We start from the raw sequence: 7,236 nt of genomic DNA, 5'->3' as shown, positions 1-7,236 counted from the left end.
TACATAAAAATGTGTAACACATGCACATGCCAATGAACACGTAATACATATAGGCTTTTCAATGGCCTCAACAGAACAGGAAATACATATAAATCACATTCAAAGTTTACAGGTCAAGTGGTACCCGAGTTAATCGCTTTGAATTAGGTTGTTGTGGATGGTCACCAAAACTTAATTAGAATGAAATTCAAAACAGTGTGGCTGTGGCCATTGATTGACACATTAAATTCATCCATTGACTGGGACAATTTACGTGAACGTTTGTCTGTAACTACCACTGTTCACGACGTACCTACGATAGACATTTAAACTGTGGGGTTACCAAAGGTTTCTTAACGCCTTTAATTATAAAATAATTCGAAAAAATAATCAGGAATAACCTTTATGTTTTGATTTATATAATTGATATAAATCAAAACATCGTGTTATTTCTGATTAATTTTTCGAATTACTTTATTAAGGTGTTGAGAACCTTTGGTAACCCCATAGTTTAAGTGTCTTTAAAAAGTACATAGTGAGCAGTTGTCGTTACATACAAACGTTCACCTAAATTGTCCCAGTCAATGGATGAATTTAATGTGTCAATCAATGGCCACAGCCACACTGTTTTGAATTTCATTCTATTAGGATTGACAGTGAAACAAGTATCAACCAAAGACAGAATGAAACATGATATCGTTAGGAACTACAGTAAATTATTGTGTTTTATACGAATAAGGGGTACCAATAAGTTTGAAGAAATATTACTAATATCAACCGAAATCCGGCTATTTCATCTAGTTGTATTTATTCATTGGTTTGCTGGTCACTGAAACATGTTTTATCAATCAATGTTTGTTACTGTTTTATCAATCAATGTTTGTTACTACATGTACCATGTACGTCAACAGAGTTTTAAAAAATGACAAACTCCTTTTAATTAGTTACGTTTTAATTTTAGTCGGAAACAAGAATTGTCAAGAGTTGTGACTTAAAACGTTTTAAAAAAAATCCTCATTTAATACGGAAATGGTTACATAGACAAATTATAATCTTATCTTTAAACTTTGCACGATTGTGAACTTATTAAACTTTGTCTAGAATGAATAGTAAAAGAAATTTTTCAATATATTAGATCATTGAAAACTTCAAAAAATGAAGAGAGATTGAATGAATTGCCAATAAAACAAGTGTACTATACCCTTAAAACAAAGAACGGGGAATGTGAATAATAGTATTACTACAAGGATGACCACTGTCCCATATTATGGGAAGGGTTGGCGCATTCAAAGTAGTTTACCGCCACATTCTTTTGGTGACTGACCCAAGGCAGGAGCTTGTAGTTCAGTGGTTGTCGTATGTTCATGTCAGTAATATTTGTTTTGTTGTTGATTGTTTGCCTAATTGAAATTTAGCTGTTAGTTTTATCAATTGAACTATTTCATTTTCATGTCGGTCCTGTTTAGCCAGGAACATATAAACATATATAGATCTACTGTTCCCAGGTATAGCCTACTACTAGTATGAGGTTTTCTTATTGTCAAAGGCCGTACTGTTCTTCATAATTGTTTTAATATACTTCATTTGAACTTTGGCGGATAGTTGTCTAATTGTCAATTATACCACATCTCCTTATTTGTCTAAAGCCTGTATTGTATAACACACATAAGCCATTTAAGATATCGAATAGGAAAAAGACATGAATGTCCTGATTACAGGATTGTTAAAAATTTTAATGAACGCTCAGCCCTGAGCACTGATAAAAGCTTGATGTTAATTAAGTAATTCTAAAATATAAGTATCTATTCCTTCAGTTCTTCGATATCCAACCTACCATTGCACAGCCGCCTAGCCAACTCCTCACACCTCTACAACAGCACTGCCTTATCCATTCCTCTGATTTCGATGGCAGCACTAATTGGTATTGCACAGCCGCCGCATGCATCTACTCATCTCACCTGTACAGCAGCACCGCCTATTATTGTGCAGTCTCCTTAATCCCTTCTCGTACTACAGTTGATAAGAATCAGTCTGGATATAAAGACAGGCAGATATTACAAGTGAGATAGAGAAAATAGATTTTGCACTATGTGCAAAATCAATATTGTTGAAGATGAATACCATTGTTTTTTTTAGAATGAAATAGGTTAGTGGTGTAAGAAAACAAGATATTAAAAAATATTATTGGAAAAATCTATCCACTTTTAAACTCATACAGATGTTATTAGTTCCCAATGTGAAAGAACTTAATAATTTAAATCTATTTTTTTCAATATCGAAAAATTCGTTATATGCAGTTTGTATTCCTTATTTATCATATGAATTTATTTCCATCCTCCGCCATACGTGTATTGTGTATACTTATTGTTATTTTAAAATATTACATTGATGCATTTAAAAAATGTTGTAAAAATGGATATTCTATAAGCTGTATTACTTCTGAATAAAGTATTATTATTATAATTTTATCTTTGACAACTTTGAAATGTATATATCATACACATGTTCAAATCGCACAGTGCTATTGCTTTTAGATGCATATGAACGCAGTTTCTCTTGTAAATTTGTACCGAACATGTATGAAATATTTACCACTGGACGTTAAGCAACCAACAATCAATATTTCATGAGTACTTAATCAGCGTCAATTGGAATAATACAAGTTCAAATCTTGCAATGCTATTCATTTAAGATGCATATCTTCACCATCTATGAAACGATTGTAACTACCTAATCATCATCAACTTTGAAATTTTCGAATTATGCATCGGAAATCTGTTTTCAATTTGTATTACATTCAAGATTACTTTAGGAAAACATATTGATATTTATAGATTATCGTTGATCATCTCAACGAGATTGATTTTCTCGCTTGAGCCGGTACGTCGAAAACGCGAAAAGCAATCGAGTGGAGATGACCAATAATAATCTGTTTATCGCTATTTTACCTATGACGACGTTGTCAATTTCATGTCAATTTCATTAGCATCGCCACGTGCCTCCTTAGTTTCTAGCGACAATTTTCCATCTCAAGAGAGTAGCATGATATAAAAAATTATCACAAAAAAAGGATCAAAGAAAAAATGCACAAAATAGCGATAATGTCATCATACTGCTGAAGGATTTCTGTTAACTGAAATATTTATTAATGTTGTTTTGTACATTTTCAAATTTATAAAAAAAATATATTTAAAATGTATTTGTGTCTTTAATATATCACATACCAAGAAGGATAACTCAGTACAATTATCATACCGAAGGTTATATTATGTAATTTTTAAATGTTGTTCATAAATGTACTTTCATCAACTTTTGACTGCTTTACAGTAGTACGATTTCTATCTTTAATAATTTGTTGCATTATTGCCAATACAAGCGATTAAACTTACATTGTATTGTTGTGCAATGCTTTAATAATTACAACATCACGAATAAAAAAGTCTGAAGAAGACAGTTGTGCTTAAGAAACGCTTTTATAAAATAATTTCTTAAGTGAAATTGCTGAAACCAGCTGCATAAGTGTCCTTATATTGTTGTCACCATGATATATCCCACAACTGCTTTTATCAATGTTACTTTATTTACGTTTGAATAACGATATTTTGTAACTAGGTTAAATGTTTATATTTTCATTTGAATATTGAAATAATGCGTTTTGTAGATGAGTTAAAGTGGTACAAAATGTACTTATTGATCAATTGATTGTTGGAAACCGAATTAACGCCCAGTGTCAAATAGTGTAGGTTCAGAACGAGCGAGAACAAATGGATAATAAATACAATAGATAGGTCTTGTAAATGAGACCGTCCCGGATAAGGTCATGAAGTTTGGACTCACAGGAAAATGAGGGTACATAGGGACAGTAAATGGCCAAGCAACAGTCCACCTGAAAGAGTTGTTTTGAGGGTTTTGATCGTGTAGACAGCGTGGCACTCTCGATATTAGACGCAAATGAAATTAACGTCATCCTTATATGTGGCTACTTACTAGAAACATCACGCACAGCCAAACAGATGCCACGCTTCTACAAAGGTTTTACTGCTGGTCGGAAGAAAATCAAATTGACAATATTTCTATTTCTAGTCACCCTAGCTGAATGTTCAATAACTCATTCTTATCTAGTTCATTGAATGCAATTAAAAACCTATTTGATATTATATAAATAACACATAGCTGAGAGGGTTATAGAGCAAATTGGTACCCCGAGAAAACATTGTCAACCGCGGCGAAGCCAAGGTAGACAATGCTTTTTCAAGGGATACCAATCTGCTCTATCACCCTCTCAGCTATGTGTTATTAAATTTATTATACTGAACGTTCCTTCCATTATTGTCTTTTCAGATTAATTTTATTTCAAAAGTATTTTCTATGACGTCACGTACATAACAAGTTACGGGTACTGTAACTAGCCTTTTCTCTGCCATACGGCCTATTCAAAAACACTACCGTTGATGGCCGAAGTCAACCCTAATCCAATGCCTTGATTTCGGCTTCTGCTACCAGAGGAAGACGAAGAACCTGAATTTAATATAAACCAGCGGGGACCAATAAGAATGCCAGATACAAACTCACCGCCAATTGCATATTTTTTTATTTATTGTTTTAAAGGACGTATAACTAACTAAAAACTTGTGCTATTTTAATTACAGATGCTGAATTCACTAGCAATTTGACCAAGAAGTCATATTTTACCAGAAGTTACGATGATCTGAATTGTAAATCGATAAATGTCGTCTACGGATTAGAGTGCAACCTTTGCGGATTGGTATACGTCGGTGAAACGAAAGGAAGGCTTAACAAACGTATGTGCGGTCATAGATCAGACATTAACCTTAATGCTAACGACATTCTATACCAGCATTTCAATCAGCCCGATCATTCCATCGTTTCTATGACAGTTCGCATTATCGAAAAGATATACCATAGCTCTAACAATCCTAATCTTTCAACGACTCTCCGTAGACAAAAAGAAGACTACTGGATTAGACAATTGGGAACTGCAACACCTTATGGCTGCAATGACAAAATTGATGGTATAGGTATTCTATCTAGTCCTTCGTGTAACTCGGTGAATGTGATGAATATTTTCAACTCGACTCCTCGACGTAGACGCAGTCATGGTCATCGTCATTATACATCACCTTCTCTGCATGATGTCTCTATTAATGACTTGCTGCCATTCATACAAAAGCCGTTAGGTATTCATCACATTCGCACGAAACTTTATTCATTACCCCTTTCGAAACTTCATTCTCTGTTCAATTTATGTTTTGAATCCACTGTTACAAACCCTCATTCAAACCAATACAAACTTGAAGCTATAATTTCGGATATTGCAAGTCACAGACTTTTCAAGCCAGTTCGCATTGGAAAAGATGAAAAAGAGAAAAGATCTTTTCTTAATCTTTCCTTTGCCAACAAAGGTCTCGATGGCGTCAACCTAGGCAATATCCTTCATCATAAATTAGTGCAATCGAAAATACCTCCTTATTTCAAAGACCAGTCTGTACCAATAATTTCTTATACCTATACCAAACCTATTGCAACTAAAATTTTCAATTACAAACGCGTTTTGCAGGATCTCGATATTGACGACTTCAAGTCTAAACCTCCTGATTGCACTTGTGCTAGTTCCAAATTCACATATAATCCTGCTGGCCACGTTATTACCGGTGACCTTAACATTGTTAATAACACTTCTCTACGAAATGTGTTATCGAAAGGTCCCAAATATCGTGAGCCTAAATCCATCAATTGGAAATACAACTTTAAAATTTTGATGGATTCAGTCGAGGATTATGCCAGGCAATGGGCTAAGCGCGAGAAGGAAGACGTAGACACTCTTTCCGAATGGATTAAGGCAGTGAGGTCGTTGATACAAATCAGAATTAAGAAACTGAATGGGTTCATCAATGCCCATGCTACGTCAATCTTTAAAGACCCAAATGTTGCAAAACACCTATCCGACCTCCATGACAAATATGTTGTTGTCCCTGCAGATAAAGCCCCAAATAACATCGTTTTTGTGTGTAAAAGTCACTACATCAACTGCTTGATAAACGAATTAGGTATTGACAATTCACTTGGTAACTCAACATATACCCTCACGACACTTACCAAAGAGGAAATCCTGGATAATCATAGGTCTGTTCTATGTTCCTTTGGAATTTCAACCAAAGATGAAGAACTGGATCTTCCATCACTGTATTGGATACCTAAACTACATAAGTGTCCTTACAAACAACGGTATATTGCTGGGTCTTCCAAGTGCTCCACGAAACCTCTTTCTAAATTATTAACATCTATTTTATCAGCAATCAAAGACGGGCTTCAAAGTTATTGTGAAACTGCCTATTCTAGAGGTGGCGTGAATCAGATGTGGATACTTAAAAATTCAAAAGATCTTTTAGAGTACATACAATCTAACTCTCTTTCATCTTGTAACAGTATTAAAACATTTGACTTTTCTACCCTGTACACAAGTATTCCACATTCCAAACTAAAAGACAAATTGAAAGAGTTGATATTACTTTGCTTCATAAAAAAGAATGGCCAACGTAGATACAAGTATCTTGTCTTAGGGAGGGATAAATCCTACTTTGTAAAGAATCACTCTGATTCAAACAAAAAATTCTCTGAAACTGATATTATCAAGATGCTTGATTTCTTGATTGACAACATATTTGTTACGTTCGGAGGACGTGTTTTTCAACAGACTGTCGGCATTCCAATGGGAACAAACTGTGCACCTCTACTCGCCGACTTGTTTCTTTATTATTATGAGGCTGACTTCATGCAGGAACTTCTTAAGAAGAAATATAAGAAGTTAGCAATATCCTTTAACTCTACTTTCCGCTATATAGATGATGTTCTTTCACTAAACAATTCAAAATTTGGTGACTATGTGGAACGCATCTATCCAATCGAACTAGAGATAAATGATACTACAGATACAGTTAAGTCGGCTTCATATCTTGACTTACATCTAGAAATTGACAATGAGGGTCGGTTGAAAACAAAACTTTACGACAAAAGAGATGATTTCAGCTTTCCAATTGTGAACTTTCCATTTCTAAGTAGCAACATTCCAGCAGCACCTGCATACGGGGTATATATCTCCCAATTGATACGATATTCCCGTGCTTGCATTTCCTATCATGATTTTCTTGATAGAGGTTTGCTGCTCACAAGGAAGCTATTAAACCAAGAGTTCCAAATGGTAAAGTTGAAATCATCCCTTCGTAAATTTTACGGACG

The sequence above is a fragment of the Mytilus edulis genome, chromosome 2, assembly GCF_963676685.1.
Source record: "Mytilus edulis chromosome 2, xbMytEdul2.2, whole genome shotgun sequence".
NCBI classification, from domain to species: domain Eukaryota; kingdom Metazoa; phylum Mollusca; class Bivalvia; order Mytilida; family Mytilidae; genus Mytilus; species Mytilus edulis.
The sequence above is the reverse complement of the archived record's forward strand: the minus strand, read 5'-3'. Positions refer to the sequence as shown.